The sequence below is a fragment of the Pinus tabuliformis genome, chromosome 8 (assembly GCF_031772625.1).
Source record: "Pinus tabuliformis cultivar Carrire ecotype Pingquan chromosome 8, CPIR1, whole genome shotgun sequence".
NCBI classification, from domain to species: Eukaryota; Viridiplantae; Streptophyta; class Pinopsida; order Pinales; family Pinaceae; genus Pinus; species Pinus tabuliformis.
In genome coordinates this window covers 319,548,991-319,573,234 of record NC_142294.1, presented here as the reverse complement: position 1 = coordinate 319,573,234, position 24,244 = coordinate 319,548,991, and positions in this window count along the sequence as shown.

Here is a 24,244-nt window from a genome sequence, read left to right as displayed (position 1 = left end):
TCATTCTTTCTCTACCCTTTCATGGTGTCCTTATATTTTTTATATATTCTGACATTGAACTCTCTCTTACTTCACTATTGTGCTAAGATCTTGTTCCACTACACAACACTTTGCTAACCATTTTGTCGCATTCTCCTCCTACATCAATGTAAATGCTCTATCCCTTCTTAGATCTCTTGCAATTATTTCTCTCTCATGTCTCAACATCCTTATTCCACCCATTCTTTTCCTCATTTTACTATATCCTTGACCTTTATTCCCTCAGGGCACCCACTAGTCAGCCCCCAGTACCCCCATCTCACAAAGGGAAATTCATTTGCTCATGGTATTAGATTCTAGTGACATTACTCCTTTTTCCAACAATATAATATATGTAGATGAATAATGATCTCAAGAATTTTACTTGAAATCCTTTAAATATTTCCCTCTTAGCCATATTGTATGAATGAATTCCCTTTATCACAAATTGAACAATGTAACCCTCCAATATACTGTTAAGCTAGAAATGTATTGTGCATGAGACATTGTTTCTTACAAAATTTTCTCTTCTAATCATTTCAGGATTACAATTATGGGGTACAATAAGGAACTTCTTTTCTACTTTCTCTAACAATCATGGCAATGACTTGGCAAGAATCACAGGGAATTCAACAAATAAAATTTCATGCAAGTATATAAGGACATACCTTTGCAGACATTTTTTAGGATTAATTTGTTGGTTTATGGTCTGTTCTACTACGAATTTGTGTTCCTTTTTCTATAACCACTTTGTACTTCCCCCTTATTAACCTACACATCCCCTTCAATTATACATCTTGGTCCTGACAATGGAACCATTTGTTGGCACACAAATGATCCACCTAGGTTTAGAGTGAATTGGGCAAAAACATCCTCAAAACTGACCCATTCAGCATCATCCATGAGTGGGCGAAGTCTACCCTTAGATGTCTATGAGGAATTGTAGGAACATAGACAATCTTGCAGTGATAAAGGAGATGTAGATCCTACACATGTCATTAGTGCTTAGTTATTCAGAACAAAAAATTCAAATATACCCCTATTTTGTGTAGTAAATTCATTATATTATATAAAACTATAGAACATAATCATAGACAATTTCAACAAATTATGTGCAGACACATAAATTAACCCAGAACAACCCTTTTATTATTACTTGGAATTCTGCATTACATTCCAATTGTTGTAGCTCACCATCATAATAGATCCATTATTACAACATGAAATCCTTACAAAACTTCCAACTACAACATCAAAATTCATAAGTATTTATGTCTAATCATATGCACTAGCATCTATTACATCACAACTGTATCTATTTATGGATTTACGTTAGCATGCAAAGCCAACAAATAATCCTATTTTTCTTATGATTGGTAACCACTACCGTGGGAAAAAATGCACAGCCTAATGTCTTTCCCTACTTCCTACATTCCATGCACGGACTCTTAGCTAGTTTTCCTATGAACTAACCTCTATACAAGTCTCCTCTGCATGGTTCCCAAAATCCTTCCTCAAATCATTGCTTCATTATTCCTCTTTTACAATTTTCATTTGAAAATAAGATGACCATTTCATATGACCCAAAAATATCATAAATGGGGTTGAAATTACATATAATTGAGTAAACATATATACAATAATGGGCATCCTAATAAAGGGGTTGTATGTACAATGTGTAATTAAGTATATATAGTTCTTATAGCTATTATTTTTTTGTTTTGTAAATTAGCATTTTGTATTACTTCATAGAATACATAGAGTACAAAAGGGTCTGCTCGTACAGACTAAAGATAAACATTCTTACCCAATTATAGCGCATATGAGCTGCTAAACGTCTGTCAAAAGACCCCAAGGCTTACCACGCAGGGTAGCACAGAGAAGGGTTGGGGCCTAAAAAATAGTGTGGCCTTTCCAATGACTGGAGAAAAGATAGAAATAGCACCAGATGGACCTTAGAGATAGAAACAAGTCAAAATAGAAAGGTAACTAGTGATTGCATAAAACAGTAACAAAACACGTTTTAACAGCAATAGCAAACTGAAACAAGCCATTACAGCTTGAGGATGACATAATCTTTGGTATTGACACTCGGGTTGGCTGAAGCAATCGAATTACCAGGTAGAGGAGTGCGCTGAGATGTACGCTTCCCCTGGCTGGTTCCTGTAGCCTCCTCCACTCCCTCTCCTGCTACTGTGGAATCTTGGCGAATAGTGTGCCTGAGGATACTGATTAAAACATTCATTTTCTGGGAGAGAGTGTCGACTTGCTGCACCAGAGCACTAAGCTTGAAATCCAAGGCATCCAGCTTCGCCTTGTGATCCATGGAAATAACGAAGATAGCTTGATGAGCCTGAGTAATATATTCCCCTTGCATACTAATTGCCTTTGCTAACATAGTCTTCATTCTCCACATCTCTACCTGCATCCGCACGAATTGGGTGGCCCGAGTGGTTGCCATTCCAGGATCTTGAATCCACTCCACCTCTTTCTCCAAATCTTTCTCCTCGAGATGCTCTTCCTCCTCTGTGACAATCGCTTCCAGCTCCTCAATCTTGAATTTTTCCTTAAGGGAGGTTCGTGTCTCATAGGAGTCCCGAGCCCTCTGGAGGTATTTGTTCGCTGAAGCATTACGGCTGCCCTCACATGCCATGCTTCTATGGCAGAGAATTGAAATTCTGAGTTTTATGAGAATGCTATTGAAACTATGCTGAGTGCTGTGGGAAAGTAGTGCATGACTCTTGTGATGGGAAGTCGTAGTTATAGTGGAAGGAAACTTTGAAAGGCCTAAGGCTTCCCACTTCTCCGATTGATGAGTGCATGTCCAATCATAATAACTTCTTCTTTGATCTCCACATTTATGTTGATTATACGAATCCTTATTATTAATTCTGCCACACTTGAGCCAATTTGCAGAATGCTAAGTGTCTCCTATTGCGATTTGATGCCGGCGCTACCCAAATTTTTTGTTTGTTGTGCTTCTTGGTACTAGCCCTATGTTCTTGTGAATTAATTGCCACTTTCTCTCTTGTACTATCTGGGCCTGTCATCCAGATTCCACTTATCCTAATGTTCCTTCTATTGGTTGAAATCGTTTTCTTAAGATGGGGAAATTCTTCGTACCCCTTCGCCACTTCTTTCGTTAAGTAATGTCTTGCCTTGAAAGATGAGTGCATCCATTCCTCAGCTTCGTGCATGTGATTTCCTCCCAACAGGTGTCCAAGTAGACTGAGGGATTATCAATTCCGTAATTTTCCAAATGATCTGCCACTGCATTCGCCTTTCATTTGACTGCATGAAGGATTAATCCGTCCAGGCATGATAGGTGTTCTGCAATGAGTTCTGTTACCTTGGCAAGCCTCCAGTGCCTTGTAACTTTACTTGGTTTAGCTCCTATGTACATTCTTCTTGCTGCCATGATAGCTAGTTGAGAATCCCCTTCTATCACGGTGGCTCCAGCTTTCATTCTTCTAAGAATTCTCAAACCTTGCTCAAGCACTACAAATTCCATTTTGTTATTAGTCCCTTCCCCCAGAGATTGACTATAAATATGCTGAATTTCACCTTTGCTATCCCTGAGAAAACCCCCAATGCCTGCAGGTCCCGGATTACCCCTGCAGGCTCCGTCAAAATTGAGTTTGGGGAAGCCTGTCGGCGGAGGGATCTAGGTATTTACATCAGTATTCACTTCCTGTCGATGATTTGATGAAGACATGAAGGTTCCCATGTTAATGTCAAAAGCTTTAAGAATCTGTAAGTTCGATATTGAGATGTTCTTGTCCTGTTTTATCCTCCCTTTGGAGAGAACTGTTTGCTTGATATTTTGAAGAATTATGTCTTTTGTGTGATTTAAGCCTCTTGTTTCATTTAGGAATACTCGCCTGTTTCTTTCTTTCCAAATTGTCCATGATATAAACCTCGAGATAAGTTTCCTTATTGTATTAACCAATTGGGTGTTAGAGAAATTACCTCTCCAATTCTCTATTGTTTCTTGTATTGAATTCCTTACCCTATCCATTCTTTTAAGAATAGTTTCCACCCAATTCCATAGGCCTTCTACCCATTCACAAGTGTTGAGGAGGTGATTCATGGTTTCATCCTCACTTCCACACATGGGGCAGTGAGAAGGACCAATGAATCCTTTTCTTCCAGATATTCTCCCATGTCAGCGTTCTTTGGTGCATCAGGAGCCAGAGGAACATTTTGATCTTCGGCCAAAGTAGGGTGTCCCATACTTTGCTGTGCCAATTGACTTTTTCTTCATGCTTAGTGCCTTTTATATGTGTTCTTGCTTCCTTGAGTGTGAAGTTTCCCCCTTCAATCTTTCCCCAGTGTAATTGGTCCTTATCCCCTACTTTCCTTATTCTTCTTTTAGCTAGCTCTGTTCGTAGGTCCTTTAAACTATTGTTTTCTTCTACCATAGGTTCTGTCTCATTGGATATCCAAGTTTTCCATGCCTAGTTCTGTTCGCCAGGCTTCCAGTATTGACTCACTGTAGTTCTTCCTAGCTCCTGGTTTCTTCTTTGGATATCTAAGAAAACAGGGCTTTCCAACTTAGGGAGTTGTTGCCACGCATCTTCCTAGAAAAGGGTTGTCTTTCTGTCTCGAATTTCCCAAAAACACTACTCTTGAATTATATGCTGATTGGTTCTTACCAGGTTCCAAATTGGAGATCCTTCTAGAGTTTCATGCATTCTGATTAAGTGTTGCAGTATGTTATTTGGAGCATACTTCTCTTTCCAATGTTTGGCCCATGGTAATTTGGGTTCCTTTAGCCACCTCCACCATAATTTTTCTCCACAGGCACGGTTATCCGTGAATGGGTCTTGCAGGTTTAGCCCTCCCAGATGTTTGGGTTTGCAAAGCTTTTCCCATGCCATTAGCGACTATTTCTTCTTCTCTGAATTACCTGGCCAGACAAAAGCCCTTTCGATGACCCTTACATTTTGCAGAACTCCCTTGGGAGCTGGCAGAATCGAGAGCATGTATTGTGGAATGGCCTGGAGGATTGCTTTTGTGAGGACTACTTGACCTGCGAAGTTAAGGGCTCTGTGTGTCCAATGATGACATCTTTTTTCCAGGTTAGCTAAAAGATTTTCCTAGTGCAATTTCTGCCAGGGCTTGTCAGTCAGCAGAACGCTGAAGTATCTTGATGGGAGGTTACATCTTTTGAAGCCTAGGATGGTAGAAAGATTTTTCTGAATAGCTAGGTGCGTATTAAAAAAGAAGATAGAGGATTTGGAGAGATTAAGCTCCATACCTGAAGCTTTTCTGAAGAGAGTGAGAATACTTTTGTACCCCAAAGCTTCTTTAATTGAGGGTGTGCCATGCAGCATTATATCATCTACAAACTGTTGATGAGTAGTTGTTGGATTTAATGGCAAGGGTTGAAGTCCTTCAATGATTCCTTCCTCTTTAGCTTTTCTAATTAGTCTGCTTAAACCTTCCATTAAAATTACGAAAAGGAAGGGGGATAAGGGATCACCCTGCCTCAAACCACATGAAGGAGAGAACTGGGAAGTTGGGGCTCCATTAACTAGTATTGAAAATCTTGTGGATTTGACTAAAGCTAGGATCCAAAATATCCATTGTTTAGCAAAACCAAAGGCTTCCAAAATCGTTTCTAGATAGTGCCAATTTACCTTATCATAAGCCTTTGATAGATCTAGCTGCATCATCATTCCTGCTTTCTTTTGCATTTGAAGTGTGTGAATCATTTCTTATGCTAGTAAGATATTGTCCAAAATATGTCTCCCCTCTACATAACCTAATTCCTCTTCCGAAATGATACCTAGCAAAACGGGTTTCATTCTATTGGCTATGACCTTGGAAATAATCTTGTATAGGACATTGCAAAGTGCAATCGGACGAAACTTTGAGGGCGTGTTGGCTTCCTCCTCCTTTGGAATAAGGGCAAGGAAAGTAGAATTGAGGGACTTGAGGATTGAAGAGGAGCGCCGTGTATCCTCCACTACTTCCCAAACATCTATTTTGACTAATTACCAACAAGCTTTGTAAAAGTGGATGGTAAATCCATTAGGCCCAAGTGCTTTACCATTTGACATCTCCTTTGTGGCCGCTTCCACCTCTTCTAAGGAGATTTCTCAACTTAAAGCTATGTTTTTCTCCTCCGAGATTAGCTTGGGGATGGAGGATACAAGTTCCTCAATGGCCTCCTCTCTGTCGATCCCAGGTTCCTGAGCAATCCTGCTGAAGTGGGTAATAAGGAGGTTGGAGATTTCTTGATGCATCTATATAGTGGCTCCCTGTTCATCTTTAAGGCTTAGAATTTTGTTAGCCCCTCTATGGTCAATGGCAGATCTATGAAATAATTTGGTGTTCTGTTCGCCTTCCTTAAGCCATTGGATTAGATATTTTTGCTTCCAAAGTGTTTCCTCCTGTTGACATCGTATTTGCGAGTCCTTCATTAGCTTCTTTTCCTTGTCCACAGTGTCTTGGTCTATGTTACCTTGAATCCATCCTTCATGTATGTGTTCCATTTGCTCCTCTAGTTTCTTTTTTTCCTTGAATATATTCCCAAAGACTTCATGATTCCAGACTCTGATTTTGGCTTTGATGTGTTTCAATTTAGCCTACAGAAGATACATTTTGGTACCTCTTATGCCTAATGGTTCCTTCCACCATTGTTCAATTTTCTGAATGAAATCAAGATGAGTGAGCTAGAACTTTTCAAATCTGAAAGGTTTATTTCTAGGAGTGCCTTGGATTGCTGCAGTCAATGTGATGGGCCAATGGTCCGACCCTCCACTAGGAAGAATGTTCGATTCAACAATAATTCCTTCTAGAAGAATGCTTTTTGTTACTACAAATCTATCCAGCTGAGAGGCTATTTGCCTTTCCCCTCCCCTTTTGTTGTTCCACGTGAAGTCTCCACTCTTGGGGAGAACATCTACTAGATTGGCTGATCTAATGAAGTCTAGGAAAGCTTCAGAGTCTCTGTTGAGTTTTCTAATACCTCCTTTTTTTCCACAAGTGAGGTGATCATGTTGAAATCGCCTCCAAAGATCACCTTTGCTTGAGGATATCTTAGCTTTAGGTTGAAAAGTGTTCTTAGAAAAAGAAGCTTGGCCTCTAGTTTCTGGGGGCCATAGACATTGGTACAAAGATAAGTTTCAGAGTTCCCTACTACTTGGACTTCGATAGATATGTAAGATTTGGTTGCCTTCGAGGATAGGAGCTAGATTACCTGTGGATTCCACCAAATGATCAAGCCTCCCTCCCATCCACTGCTTGCTATCTCCAAGTATTCCATGTGTTTACCTAATTTTTTGTTGATATTGACTACCATATTGGTTGAGCACTTAGTTTCTTGCAAAAAAACTATGTCAGGTTGTTACTTTTGGACCTTCTTCTTTACTAAACGTTGTTTTGTTTGGCTATTTAGCCCTCTAGAATTTCAAGAAAGAAATTTCATTTTAAATAGAGTTTAGGAGGTTATTTGTTATAGACATTTTTGTGCTTTGCAGCATGAAGCATGAAATGTCCATAATCTAAGGGATCCAAAGTCCCTAAACATGTTGTTCCTACCCCTAGAGGAACAAGGTCAGCAAACCACAGCACTGAAAATCAGTTCTCCACCTGAAAACACTCAAAAACAAGCAATTTCTGGATCATGTCAACTGCTCCACTGAGCATCTGCGCTGAATGTCAACTACCCCTCTCTGTACCTGCGTTGAATGTCAAATCCAACAAAGGCTACCTGCGCTGAGCGAGATTAGACAAGTGGCACAGTCATTCCTCAAGGTGTCAATGCCCAGGAAGCTTCCAAAATGACACTTGGATCAGGGAATTCGCCTAGTGATGAGTAAGAGGTTCTTAAACTCCAAGTGGAAGCAAGGATCTCCAAGTGGACTCAAGAACTGAAGTATAACTGAAGTGGGAGACGACACTAGTCAGCTCTCAAGCTGACTCATCCTTTCTCCAAAACTCCTATATATAGTGCTCTCTCATGAGGTCTAGGGAGGCTGGAATTTTGTGAATGTAAGGAAGTGCTGTTGGTTTGAGTTTAGAGCTATTGGGTGATTGCTTTGAAGGAGGTGAAGAGGAGATTTCTTTCTGCTGGGAGGTGTTGCTGGATTGGGCCTCTTATGGTTGTAACACTCCTTGAACTTTACTTCTTCCATTAATAAAGCATTTGAGGTTCTTCTATATGCATGTGTCTCAATGGTGTATTGTTATACTTGTGTATTTGATTTATTCTAATCCTTGAATCAATTATGAATGTATGCTTCTTGTAGTTTCCCTCTCTTGCCTTTTTGCAAGATCTTTTGTAGCTGGGCCAGTGAAAGAGCAAGGAGCTGGGAGCAAGCAGCAAGGAGAGAAGATTGGATCAATCATTAGCGAAAGACATCGGTTAGTGGATCCATTTCTCCCCTATTTTACTTTCATAAAGAAGAAATCTTAGATAGCTTTGCTTCGGTTGTTGCTGAGGTACTATCACCCTTAGAGTGGGATAGGATCATTCCGTATTGGATAATTTTCCCTACAACAAATTGGCGACTCCGCTGGGGATCGTATCTTGTTGGTTGTTTGTGTTTTTTGCTATTCATTTCATAAACACAGGGAGTACCGAATCGAACTGCATTTGGATCTTTCAAATGCAAAGTAGAGGGCAGCTACTCTAGCTCAGTTTCTGGGCATGTTTATGGTTTGAAGAGCTGATACACAAGGACTCTGAACAGCTCTTAGTGATAGCTTTTCATCCTCCTAATTACCCTTTAGTGTGTACTTGATTGATAGCTTCTGATTTGGCCAAAAACTGTGAATTTTTGAGCAATCTGTGACCCGGAAACCAAGAGAAACGAAAGTTTCGTTCTTCAGTGCAGGCACTGTGAAGGCAGTCTGCATTTCAGCGCAGTTCCCGAAGGGGCTACCTGCGTTGAATGTCAAACTGACAGTGTACTACCTGCGCTGAACCAGTCTTGCCTTGTGCTACTGGGGTTCCCTGCTGTTTCTTGCCCTGTTTTCACCCTTGTTTTTGCAGCCTGTTACCAGTCAATATACCTATCTGAAACCAACTTTCCTTGCCACTATTCTGCCTCAGGTTGTATAAAGAAACTGTGTTTGTTCTTTGTGTATTTCTTACATCATTTACAGTTTCCCATAACGAAAAGCGAACTAGTCTTGCTTTGGCCTCTTAGATCCAGAACTGTGATAAGTGTCGTAGTGATCTTAAGAGTTAGTTTCTTTGCTGTTCATAGCTGATTGAGCTTTTGCTCTCATCATATGGTTTGAATTTATATATTTCTAGTGTCGAAACAAGTAAATCTTAAGGTGTCTTTTGATTTTGGACAAGCTTGTTTGCATTCACTTGAAATTGAATTCAAAATTATACAACAGCTTTCTTTTTGTAATACATCAACATTAAGAAAGAGAAAAGAAATACCTGCATTGTGCATGTGCATTTTGACAGCTTGCATGTTGATTTAGGGAAAAGTGCATTAGTGTGTGCTCTATGATCGTGTGAAAAGATGATGTCTTTCTTTTCCCTCAGTAGTTAAGATTTTCAAAGTTGAAAGATTGAAAAGCTTTCTTATCATCTTAGACTGCATTTAGGAAGTTGTATATACATCTCGTGGTGATTCATAAAGGCAAACTGCTAAACAAGATCAACTTAAAATAAATTGAATTTACATAACAACGCTTTGAAACATAACACAAACACATAGAGGTCTAAGCTAGAGACGTGTTCTGGCGTCGTTAAACGTGATATCTTAGCGTTGAGTGGTTGGGTGATTCCTCCACGGTGAAGCGATAAGTATCAATACGGACTTGTGCTCCCACGTACCGTCGCGTATATATTGGGAGACCCCTATAGGAAAAAAGCCTTTATCCTTAGGAAGCCGTGTCGGCCGCCCTACTAATCGCGATGCAGTGAACACAGCATTCACGAAGATCGACCACCCGTACCGTAAAACGTATTCTGTGGTTTCGCGAAAGGTTTGGCACACCCTCTGCCTAGATCTCCAGAGCAGTTTCTTTTGGCCTTTTTCAAACTCTATAACTGAAAAAGTCCATCCGAGCATTTGTCACTTCGGGCTCGTTAAAACATCGAAGGAGACTAGAGTCATCTTTAGCTTTTTCTCGACTCTTAAAAAGTGAAAAAGCAAGTTGTGTCTAAAGCGTCGTTATAAAATTTATTTTAAACGGAACATAATCACCTCCTATTCCTGCGTTGATCTGTAGGTTGAGAACATGGAACGTCCCAACCAAGGGATTCCCCATGATGGAAATCCTAGTCCTTTCTCCTCTTGGGGAGAAGTTGGTGCGCCCCACCTGGCCACATTGTCGCTTCCAGGACTGACAATTGGCCTGCCAATTTGGCTATTCTCAACCAATGTAGTTCAGAACACCATGGTTCCTGAACAGTCGAGTCAATAGTTAGATCAGTCTAGAGCTGCCCACCAGCCTTCTACTTCCTATAACTCTTCCTCCAATCCTTCATCTTCGCAAGGTAGAGCCGGCAAAAGCCAAGCTCCCATGGAGAAGAAGGAAAAGAAGAAGAGAGAGAAGAAGAAGAAGGAGCCTAAGGCGACTGGGGACATGCAAAAGACATCTAACAAAAATCCACACACAGCACAAACCGGGCCTAAATCGCCATGTGTCATATGTAGAGGAGACCACTTCCATAGAGATTGTCCCTGTATTCCCCGGATACTAAGGGACTGGTCCCCCCGTTTGCACAATTCGGGAGCATCAACCTCTGATAGCCATGTTGAATGCTTACCGTCAACCAGCGAAAGTGAAGGTTCAAGACGAAGATGGGGAGTAAGATCTCCCTGCAGACTGTGTGAAGGCGATCACGCCATCCACCGTTGTCCCTTCTTAGATGAAGCGAAAAGAGTTTTGGAAGATCGTCCGGTTTCACCGTTGAAACTTCCTCCTGGATACAAAAAACTCGTGCCAAGTCCTTCGTTGGTTGAAAATACAGCTGGCCCGCTCAAGTGGTCGGCTGAAGCGTCAGTCACTGAAAATGAACCTACTGAATCCAGACCGGATGAAAGTCCAAAGGTCGAAATGACAGTTGACCCAGTTCTCCCTTCAGAAGTTTCATCTTCAGATGACACTGTCATTGAAGATTCATCTTCAAATGACACCCTCACTGAAGAGAATAAGGATGACACCATCCAGATTCTTTTCATCAACACAGACTCTGATGAGCATCAGGGCAATGCACCCATTCCTTTATCGCAGGAAGGAACATCGTCAGGGTCATATCCGGCCGTATATTCGGTCCCACCACCAAGCAACCTGGTTCTATCCTTTGATTGGAATCAACTAGGCAGACCCCGGTTGCCAGCCAGTATACCATTCAGAATCATAGTCCAAATCTACAGAATGGTAATGGCTGACACTATCATTGATGAAGGGGCATCTGTGAGTATCCTTTCCTCTATTTCTTAGAAAGCACTGGGTTCCCTGGCGCTTTTGCCTGAGATAAGAAATCTCTCGGGTTTTGATAAAGGAACCAGTCGACCATTAGGGATCCTCCCCAATGTGCCTGTTACATTGAAAGGGAAGACCGTTCAAATGAACGTGATGGTCGTTCAAGGACCCTTGGATTATAACCTACTCCTTGGACGAGACTATATATATTGCATGGGAGCAATAGTCTCCTCACTCTTTAGAGTAATGTGTTTTCCACACGAAGGAAGAATGGTCAAGCTCGTAGACCAACTTTCATTTCCGGGATCACGCATCGCAAATAGTCAAATACCAACCCTTAATGGTCTTTTCAATCAAGAAATGTCTCCACCCCCAGTCCTCCTTCCCGATGAATGCGAGTGATTCGGAAAGATGGGACTGGAACCCAGGGGGCATGCATCCTGGTCTGCTTCGGGCAGAAGAAACCCTGGGTATAAGGTAGAATTTCCGCGAAAGAATATGACTAGTCCGTACCCCGTCCGTATTTGGAAGAGGGGTTGTTCTGGAATAGGATTCTTTTGTCAAGGTTACGTGTTTGACAACAGTTATTCACCCTTGTCTATTTCGATAGACATTGCCGAGGAAGTGTTTTGTTTGAAAGATTAACGAGACAATCTTTGGGTAACCAGAAAGAGGTAAGCCTCACCCTTTAAAACAAATGTTTTATCGGATAAGTAGGGGCAACCTTGAAATTGTATTTTATACCTGGGGGCATGCAAACCTTTTGGAGTGCAAGCAAAGAGCAGTTATTTATCTGTTTTTTGGATTGGTTGTTTCTGAACTTGCATAAAGAAAGGATGAGATGGAGTAAAGCTTAGTGAAGATGAAACTCCTTAAAAAATAGAGATCTCACATGAGACATTTCTTATCTTGTGACTGGTATAATCGAGCAGTTTTAGCACATAGTTCATGCTCGTTAAAAAATAAACGCAAGATCCGAGCAGTTTTAGCACATAGTTCATGCTCGTTAAAAAATAAACATAAGATTGTGAGCAGGCTTTCCCTTAGAGTTCAAGCTCATCCAGAAAAAATGAACCGGTAAATAACCATTGTGATCGTAAATTCATCAGCCATAAAAAGCCTTGGTCGTGTTTGCACCTGTCACCTCCACCGTCATTTGGCCGATCGTTCACCTCCATATGATTGTTTACCCATTTTGAGGAACAGCTGCGAAGAGTGATTTCACCTAGCCATCCTTGTGACACTGCCGTGATTGGAAAATTCCAACCTGTACCTAGAATCTGCTGCTATCCCTGTTTATCACTCGTTCCTCAAAAGACAAGTCTTCTTTGAGCTCTTTTCATCTGACTCATAAAGTATGAAAAGTTTGCCGAGTTTTGGCCTTCCAGCTCATTAAACGACCGGAAGAGCTATCCCTCCTCTAGATTTTAATCTTTTTTGGACCTGAGGGATTATTGCACAAAAAGATCGAGCACTTGTTTTGTTCGGCTCGTAAAAGTACCGAAAACTCATCCCTTCTATATTGTTTTATACTTTTTCGGACTTAAGGGATTAGATGACGAAAAAGGAATTTTGGAGTTAACTTTCTGTACCTTTTCAGACTCTCTAAAAAAATGAAAAGGACCGAGTTTTCCTTGTCGTTAGACTCGTTAAAATGATTAAATAGCGACAAACTTGTCTTTAGACGAGAACGAGTTTCCCTATCGCTAGGCTCGTTAAAACATAGCGATGGGCTTGCTCGAAGGGCAGGTTATAGAACAAGCATATGTTATCCTCCTCAAGCTTGACAAAAATAAAGAGGTACTGGTCAGAAATGACTGGGGAAAAATTGGGAGAACCTCAAAGCTTTAATGGTAGCAAGTCGCTCTTGAACATGACACTTTTCCTCCGTACCACATCGGGTTGGGTTGTTTCATTCACCGGTCTCATCACCATGGTCTTCGCCAAACCATCCACATTTGGGGTAATGCTACCGATCCATCGCATCAGTGTCGTTATATGTTCAAGAGATGTCGTTCAGAAAGAGTCAACCGTGTCCCATCCACTGCCATACATTATCCTTCATCCATCCATGATCGCCACCCTGAATCATATGTCACAGATTGTATTCACCTCCACTAAAATCATTAGCTCTGTTCCATGTCACTGATGTGGGATTCTTTAAGGCCCTCCTTTGACAGATCGCTTCTTGTCGACATCAGCTCATTATCCAAGAAGTTGATCTAGGAACAATCCCCTCAGTACTTTGAAGCTTGCATGCCTCAATGGCAAGTTTCTCACTTCCGGCGACAGGTATACATCAATGACCTTCGACCAGAAGATTTTGCGTGGTGTTTGACGCCAAGTCCTTTATTCACACCACGTGAATTGTACTGCAGTACCTTGAGGATCATTATCATTATCGGTGATTCCTCTCGCGCTTGTTAACGGTTTACATCATTGACCGGTAATCAAGCGATGTCTTTCCATGTTCGACTTCAGCGCAGTTCTCACATGGATCGACTTGTACTTAGAGTGAAGATCGAACGAGTTTGAAGACCCCGGATCTAGTTTCATCCATCCGGGCTGCGATATATATTCAGGAAATATAAAGACATTTGTCATGTACATCATTGCAGCAGATGATCATCCTACTCAAAGGATGATAATTTCAGCAGAGAATTATCAGTCTACCATCAGACGATCGTCTGTTCTATGTACCAAAATGAATTTATAAAGCTGAGCATGGGAATGCCCGCCTCAGCTAGATCATGAAAGCAGAATGAAAAATAATGTATTGTATTTTATTTTATTACAGGTCACCTCTCAGCGATTGAATGAACTTCGGATCCTCCTGATAAAGCATTTCACCCGATAAACGACCTCATGCTTTAGGGGGCAACTGTTATAGACATTTTTGTGCTTTGCAGCATGAAGCATGAAATGTCCATAATCTAAGGGATCCAAAGTACCTAAACATGTTGTTCCTACCCCTAGAGGAACAAGGTCAGCAAACCACAGCACTGAAAATCAGTTCTCCACATGAAAACACTCAAAAACAACCAATTTCTGGATCATGTCAACTGCTCCACTGAGCATCTGCGCTGAATGTCAACTGCCCCTCTCTGTACCTGCGTTGAATGTCAAATCCAACAAAGGCTACCTGCGCTGAGTGAGATTGGACAAGTGGCACAGTCATTCCTCAAGGTGTCAATGCCCAGGAAGCTTCCAAAATGACACTTGGATCAGGGAATTCGCCTAGTGATGGGTAAGAGGTTCTTAAACTCCAAGTGGAAGCAAGGATCTCCAAGTGGACTCAAGAACTGAAGTATAACTGAAGTGGGAGAGGACACTAGTCAGCTCTCAAGCTGACTCATCCTTTCTCCAAAACTCCTATATATAGAGCTCTCTCATGAGGTCTAGGGAGGCTGGAATTTTGTGAATGTAAGGAAGTGTTGTTGGTTTGAGTTTAGAGCTATTGGGTGATTGCTTTGAAGGAGGTGAAGAGGAGATTTCTTTCTGCTGGGAGGTGTTGCTGGATTGGGCCTCTTATGGTTGTAACACTCCTTGAACTTTACTTCTTCCATTAATAAAGCATTTGAGGTTCTTCTATATGCATGTGTCTCAATGGTGTATTGTTATACTTGTGTATTTGATTTATTCTAATCCTTGAATCAATTATGAATGTATGCTTCTTGTAGTTTCCCTCTCTTGCCTTTTTGCAGGATCTTTTGTAGCTGGGCCAGTGAAAGAGCAAGGAGCTGGGAGCAAGCAGCAAGGAGAGAAGATTGGATCAATCATTAGTGAAAGACATCGGTTAGTGGATCCCTTTCTCCCCTGTTTTACTTTCATAAAGAAGAAATCTTAGATAGCTTTGCTTCGGTTGTTGCTTAGGTACTATCACCCTTAGAGTGGGATAGGGTCATTCCGTATTGGATACTTTTCCCTACAACATTATTGAGAACACCTCAAGGGCTTTCATCTTACCTGAATTTAAGAGCATCTGTCCTAGTTCTTGTAATGCCTCATTGTTAGTCCTTCTTCCTCTTTTTTTCCGGTGCTTGGAATTGCTGGAGGTATGATGTAGTCCCTATGTGTGAATCCCTAGCCCTTTTGTTGTTCCCAAGCACATATTCTGTAGCTCCATCTCTGCCCCTTGCCATGCTATGAAAATATCATTAATTCTCTTTATCTCCTCTTCCAATATATGTTCCATTCCCTTCTTTTTCCAGTTCTCAACCATATTTGGTAGATCCATACCTTCTTGCTCTAGTATGTCGCTTAATTCCATGTCTTCCAGCCCTATTTCATTGGTGAACATCTTCGAATCTTCTTCTACTCCCTCTGTTGTTTCTTGAACCTGATGAATGATACTTGAAGGATTTGCCTCCAAATCCTTTCTCTCTGGTGTGGTTGTAGATCCGCTTATATTTGTGGTCTCTTGTTCTTTGATGTTGTCCTCTGATTCCATTTCCATCTCTAATACTTCAAATGCATTGCTTATATTGCCATGTGAAGTGTTTGCCTCGGTTTTGAGTTTTTTATTTGCTCTCTGTTTGGCTTTCGGTCTTTTGAAGACTTCCTTGTTCTTCTCTCCTTTGTTCTCTTTGTTTTCCCCTACCCTTTTATTCAATGGGCATTCTCTGATTAAATGACCATGCTCATGACATTTTCTACAGCGGAACGGGATTTGTTCATAGTCGATGGCCTGGAAATAATCTTTGTCTCTGTATTCCAACCATAGGCCCTCATGCAATGCTCCCAAAACATCCATCTCCACACAGATTCTAGCACAAGAGGTATACCTTTTTTGTAATGCCGCTTCTAAGGCCTTGATGAAGGTTCCTAGCTTGTTACCTATCTGTTCCAGTGCTGCATGTCCCCAGTAATTAATTAGAAGAGAAAAAAGTCATATCCATGCTAGTACCTGCTTGAAAGTTTCCTTTTCTGGTACAAAGTTGGGTTTCCATGGCCTTATGTAAAGTCCTACAGAGGCAAAGAAATACGGCCCTCCTTCGAATATCCTATCCTTGTCTTCCATATTAGAAAAAACAATAGTAAAGAAACCCTTGGCTCCTAAGTGCAACCTTACATCACCTCTGGGGTTCCACTACTGCTCTATCCACTGGCACAGTGCTCGCTCTGTTGGCCAGAGCCCCATGAACTTGCAGATCACTACATGTTCGACCATGTGGTCTCTATACGACTGAATTTCTGGATCAGAAATCACAACCCTTAGGGTCTCTGTGGCCTTGGTTTTTCACGGACCTTGGATTTTTCCTCCAGTGGGTGCTAACTTTGTTCCATCATGTTCCTCTTTATATTGATTTAGAACCTCTTCTTCTACCACTACCTATTCCTTCTCTGGTTTGTTTCCTTGTGAAAACTATCCTTGGGTATGATTCTTGTTGTCTCTGTATTCTGTATTTTCATTTTCATCATTTTCCTTCAGTTTCTTGGTGTTTTTACCTTCATTGTTCCTCTTCCCCTTGCTTGGTGGATACTCTTGATTTGACTTCTCAGACCCTAATATACACACCCCGTCTTGTGTTGTCTTCTTGTTCATCAATATCTGTTTATATGATGGGGTCCCTATGAACCCCACATTATCCTTTTGTCGGGTCAGAGTTTACCCCCTTCTATGAAGCTCTGCCGCTCTGGCCTTGTTCTTCTCAAGTGTTAGTACTTAAGTTGCTGTAGAAACTGTGATCTTCAAACCCTAGTTCCCACCAGAGCTCATCCCCAGTTCTTATAGCTATTATTAGGAAAAATACAATTCCAATATATAAATGTACTTCAAAGAGTTTCATGTATTATTTGCCTAATTATTCTGTAATCTATATCTTTTATCTACTATAAAGTTGTGCTCCACACTCAAATTTAATATACATAATATGCCAACTACTCAACTCTAGACCCTAAAACCTAAATTACATAGAACGTAATTACAAATTTAGTGCCACAAGCGAGTAATACCATATCATTGTTCAATGATACATTATCTAGTTCATGTAATATGGAGAACTTGTTAAGAATTACATATACATTTTTAAAAATAGAGAGAATATACATATGTAGATATATGCCAAGTTTTATGTATTTTGGAAAAAATGATTTAAGAGATATTTTATTGAGTGTGTTGAAAACATTTAAGTGAGTAATTTTTTGTTGCAAAGTTATCTAATAAAGACATTCTCACTTTAATAGTTTCATATCAAAAGTTTCCTATAATATTATATAAGATTTGTTTATATTTAAAATGATAGATATTTTTATTTCATGATCTATTGTATATTAATTAATGTATATTTATACATATTGGATGATTTTATGACTCACGATATACGCCATGATTTTCTTGAGAAATCACATAGAAAATTTAGGTTTGACGCATTTTGAACGTCTATCTAGGTTCAACATCATGACAAGGATGAGGAGAAAGATCAACAGAACACTAATTTATATGAGAGATGCAACAATAAATTTCCAATCGTCAAAAAGGAAATATTAATAAAAATATACGTTAAGGGATAAAAAAAAAATTTATTTATCAATTATTTTTTTATTTAATTTCTGATTTCATTATTAAAAAATTATGATATGACTCTAATGATTTCTAGTATTTTATTCTATAATTTATTAAGATTAAAATATCTTATCAATTAAAATTATATTAAATATAAATAATGGTTGATTATAAATTATATATATCTAATAAGGAAGGGAAAATTATATAATAATAATATTAACAATAAAATCCTATAAATTCAATAATAGAACAAAATTCAAAATAAAATCAAAATAAATAAAAAAAAAGAGGTCCTAGAACAAAACAAACACCAACTAGGAAAACTGGAAGGAAACAAAGGAGGGGAGAAAACCCACGGGATTAAGAACAAAGAGAAGGGACCCACAAGCTGCTTAACTTCAATCCATCGTCCCTATTAAGAGTCTTACTTCTCTTTTCAATCTCGCTGGCTTCTCTTAATTTTTGGTGATGGAAATGATCAACCTTGGCAAGGACCTTAGAATCCTCTAAGAAAATATGGTGTTTTGATAATCCATCATGTTCCACTAGAGAAGAGGAGTGATGCCTATAGTGCCTAAGGTACGCTGCTCTTGAATACTCTAAGAAATGGAATGACCAATCTCTCCAATGTAGGGGGTTCCACAAGAACATGGAATTAATTAAACACCCTTCATGCTTTTAAGATTAATCTTGTCTTTGACGGATCTTAAAGAGCCACAAATGGTTTTTAAAGGTCTAAAGGTGGAGCCAATATTTTGTTTCCTCAAAATCCTAGAAATCGTGTCAGTCGTACCCTCGATAAAGGGAAACTGGACACTAGAGGCCACCTCAACCGACTCTTTCTTAGTTCTAGGTCCCTAACTAGCTTCTAAAAAGGCTAGGAAACCTTGGAACTTATTATAGCCATTCTTCTTGAACACATTTAAGAGATGGGTTTTCTCATTAGCTAGATGGTCTTCATTAGAAGCTCTTAAAGACTTAGTAGCTAGAGTGTTGAGAATCTCTAGTTTCTGGGTCAGAAAATGATGAGATTGAGCATGAAGATATTGTTGAGTGTGGGTTTTCTTATGAAAAAACTGATGGGAGAAAAAACCATCATATTTCTTTGAGATAAGCACATCAAGGCACGATAAGCTTCCATTAACCTCACATTCCATGGTAAATTTAATGGATTCCTTTTTATTATTGAGATGCTTGAAAAATTATACTAATTTTTCTTGACCATGGGGCCCTAAGTTGAAGGTATCATCAACTAATATTTTTGAAATTTTTGGCTTAAATATAGGCAAAGCTAAAGCTCTTGATTCAAAATCTTCCTTAAAAAGCTTATCAACCATTGGAGAGAGGGGAGAACCCATCGCTACCCTGCACATTTTCTCAAAGAATTCTCTCGAAACTATATAAAGTCGAGGTGATCTCTACAAGCTTGGTAGTATCACAATACATTATGCGATTGATAACATCAATACCCTCCTTAATAGGGATGTTAGTGTAAAGAGAAAAATATAAAAACTAACCATAAAACCTTTAAGATCAATTTTCACATCTTTCAACTCATTCACAAAAGAGAAAGAATCCTTAAAAAAAGAACTAGACTTACCTACTAAAGGTTTAAGCTTCCGAGCTAAATACTTAGCAAGGAGATACGTTGGCCCACCTATGGTATTGAAAATAGGTCTAAGGGTGACCCCTTCCTTATGAATATTAGGAAGCCCATAGATCCTAGGAGTGAGAGGGTTACTTTCTATAAGCTTGTGACTTAATGAGCTCACATATCTATTAGACTTAATCTCCAAGGGAACAAGTTTTGAAACCTTTTTAATGGGGTTCTTCTTTAGCTTTCTATAGCTCCCACTATTGCACATGTAATCTAACATCTTCTTTTGGTAATAATATCTATCTAAAATCACCACCCTTCCTCCTTTATCTGCTTTAAGGACAACAACATCAGCGTTATTGTTTAAAGATTTTAGGGATTCAAAATCCAACTTGCTAATATTGTTTTTAGGTGGCTTAGCATTCCTAAGACTCATGAAAAAATCCTTCCTAATGACATATTTAATTTGAGAAGGAAACTCCCTGATGTCAAATTCAATCAAGCAGATGATCTCCTGAACCTGAATATTTCTAGGTGCTAAAGCAAAATACAATCCTTTCTCAAGAACATTATAAACTCGAGGATCAAAAGAGAAATTGGAAAGGTTAATAACCTTATTATTAAAAGAGTGAGCTAATGATGTAGAATTATTATTATTATTATTATTATCAAAAGAAGAATTATGATTATTTTTATTAAAGAATGAGGATAAAGCAATATCATTAGAAATATTTATGTTAATAGAGTCCCTTATGATGTCATCGTTATTAATACTAATGCTATTATAGTTACTGAAATAAAAATATTTATATTTATTAGAATTATACCAATTAATGTTACACCTATTATTACTATTGTCTATATTACTATTATTAATAGTTGAATAATAAATATCCTTATTATAATTACCATTAATTTCACAATTTATGTTACACCTATAATTACTATTTTCCGTATTATTATTAGTAGTAGTGGAATAATAAATATAATCATTAGAAATACCAATAATGTCACCCAAACCAAAAGAAGAGTCAACTAAATTAGAACAAAGGGACTTATCCAAATTTAATGTTGGAACAAGAGATTGAAGACCTGAAGTTGATGACCGAGGAGTAAGAAAATTATCTAAGGGGGAATCAAATCAACAATGATCAAAAATCATCTCTTCATTCTTGGTTAAGGAGGAGTTCATTGGGCTGATCTGAGCATTGAAATGATACCGACACCTCTTGCGTTTCAAATTTAGACTCAATAGGTGATCGTGAGTTGTCTCTAGTAACTGTCGATCCTGGAGTTAGTTCCGACAATGGTTTTAATGGCCGGGGTTATAATGCTTCGGTCTTGTCTCAAAAATGTAAGATCGGTTGATCATTTTTTCTCTTCTGGTGCTAGTGTCTCAAATGAAGTGAAGAATAATATTCCTGGATCCCTGTAGAGAATAGGCATAAAACATATGGTTAATAGTCCTTCTCGTTAATCACGTTGTTCTTCTTCTTCTCTGTATGGCAGTTTTTCTTCTCCGTCATTTCCTGTTCTTTTTTCTCCTCCACTGCCTATTGTTGATGAGACTCTCCAATCCTTTCCCTTACTAGCATTGAACGACCCTTGTGCCTCCTATTGTAGCGACTACAACCACCCTCTAAAATTTTTCCTTACCCTTGTTTTGGAGCCTCCCTTCCAACCTTCAGAGCAACTTGCCTTGCTTCAGTCTCTTTCTTACACAAAGGCAGCTTGTCAGTCACAGCTTGATCCATTCCCCTCATAGGCTGTTAACCCAGACTTGGTCCAGCTGCAGGCTAAGCAACTTCCCCTTGAAAATTATTCATTCCTAGAGGGCAACCACCCTTCTCTCCATAAATTGTGTAATCCTCTCTAACAGCCTGCCAACAATCCCAACAGGATTTGCACAAATTTCCTTAGCAAGGCTTCTAAGCCCAGAATTTGTGTAAATCTGGATAGAATGTTCTACCTAGAAATTGCACAAATATCCGGTGCAGTCAGCCCAGCTCCAACCAGAAATGCCCATTTCGTTCAAGCAGCCAAACAACCTCTTGCATGTGAAGTTGAGTTGACTGGTTCCCTCTAGGATCGAGAAAAATAGACTTTCATGCATAGGCATCTTCTCCCAAGGCAACATGCAAAGGAATCCCTTGTTTTAGGGATCTATGTGTAGCAGTTGGAGGTTACATGCAAGGAGCAATTCCAAAACCTCCCACCAAGTGTCACTTCCCCTCAATTCATCACATGCACGTCACAACCTTGACGTTATAAAAAATCATCAACTTGATGTTGCAGAGCTCATTCCTCATATCAACCTTGTAGCTCTCACATCCCACATCACATCTAGGAGCAGTCAAAACATTCAGCTCAACTGTTTTGGGGTAAGACTGCTTCCCATGCCTTGTGTTGCATTTCTGTTGCTTTTTGTGTTTTTTCTTGTGGGTGTACTGTTTGGTTGATTTCTTTGAATGCTTTCTCTCGCTTACATATATATTAGCTTATCCTAGCTTTGTTTCATTTTTCATTACTATCTCATTGTTGTCGCATGCATGAAACTGTTTTGCACTGATGTTAGCCCAAATCGGCAAACTCCCTCACCCACATGCATGTTGATTTGTTCTTTGAATCATTCATTCATGTTTTGCATGCACTGTTAATAACTTCTGCTATGACTTAGTGTCACCATGAATTCACTAACTTACTTGTTTTTAGTTGCCCATCATCGAGTTGGGGCAACCTTGGCCTGGGCTCTGTCTTCACCAAGGTTGCATTGTGTAATCTAGGAAAGGAAGGCTCTCCTTCCTCTCCAGAAATGTGCATTTCTACCCAGCACTAGCCTCTAGGAATGTTTTATGAATTTCTGGAGGAGAGTGGTTGCTTGGCCCAAGAAATTGCGCAAATCTTCCCCTGGGCCAACAATTCTTCCCAGCTGGAATTACAGATTGTGCAATCCCAGCAGTGAGTAGCCAGACTAGAATATGCATCACGTAGTTCCAGTAGTCAATCAGTCTCCTAGCAGCCCATACCATGCCTTGTCCAATCTTGGCAGTCGGTCTCCTGACCTCTCAACAAAATTTACGCAACCTTGATGATCATTCACCCAGGTATGTTGCAAGTCAGTTCTCATGTTCATTTTGGTTTTTGACAGATATATTGCTTGCCATGAGTGTTGCCATGTCTCCAAGTATCGCAGGTATTCATCTACCTCTTAGCAGTACAGGTACAATGGTTTCCAGGAGAGCAGAGATGAAGACACCGTTCAGAGAACACTTGGGGATGCAGTTGATTAACTGTCTATGGATTTGCCTACCCATGAAGACATATAGTTGTTCGTAGACAAGGACATCAAGACATGACAACAGCAGCATCATGGCGAGGAGGATCATGAACATTAGCTGAAGAAAGCATACCAAATGCAATGAATGCAGGAGGAGGGTTATTGAAAACATGGAGGTGGAACAAGGTTGCAAGATCAAGCAGATCCATTGATGATGAAAGAAACTTTGGAGACTCCGGCTATGAGGTGAAGTCATGACATGAAGATCGTTTGAAGACAGAGAATGCAACAAAGAAGGAGTTGCATGTGCTTTAGTAAAAACTTAGGAAGAACATCAAGCTGCATAGATAGACGAATGAGATGTAATAGGAACAAGAAGAACAGTGGGCACAACATGCACTCACGAATGAAACTGTGCGCGTACAAGGTAAGGATCCATCCCAGGAGCTGACATCGAGTAGAAATGGTGAGAAATGTTTTTGATCCCATGCAAGGGATTCAACAGTATGCATGTCATTGAGACACTCACCAAGGCAAAGACAAGAATTAAGTCCAATTGGGTTGTACATGTACTTCGGCAATTTGATGCACATGACCACCAGCACACACTTGAAGATTAGCACAGACATTATGCATCAGTGTGTGGTCAGTTCAACCACACCCATGAAGACCATGGGTATGTTAGTAGATCAGTTGGATGAAGGAGCCGAACCAATGCACTGGTTGCAACAGAGGAAAGAGGTCACTTCAGCAAAATGTCACCATGAGGTGCATGCACACCATCATGGATGACCAAGCTTGGCATCAACTCACCACCTTCGCCATCACAAGAATGTCAAAGAGTTGGTCTCATCACAATGGACTGAGTGTTAGTGATGTCTTGCAAGGTTTGCTCAAGCCATGTTGTCTCACATGAGTACATGTGCATTGTAATGTTGAGTCATGTCAAGTGTAAGTCAAGTGTCAATAGTTGGACGTAACAGTCATAGAGTAGGTGAAGAGTCATGAGGGTAGTTGAACTGTCAGAAATGGGAATGTCAAGGGTCACCCCATTCTTTGCTATAAATATTACCTCATAACCCATTGTATAAGCTTTTGGTCAGCTAAGCTTCTACTAAGACTATCTTGAAGAAGACTTGGATAGTATTGTAATGTGCCTTGGCTTCTCGATTGCACAAAGCTAGTACATCTCTTTGGAGGAGCAAGCGGATGTGGTTATAACGTTCCACTATTGGGGCTAGCAGGTTTACATGGATGTATTTTATGATTGTGACTTACACTTGTTTATATAATAAGAGCCAACACATTTTCATGCATATGTTGCTATTGTAGTTAGACTGTTGTAGCTTCCTTAATGATATATGTTGTTTAACTTATGTATTTATGTATGAACTAATTTGTATGCAATTATATGAATCTTGTTGTTAATGTGTTGTAT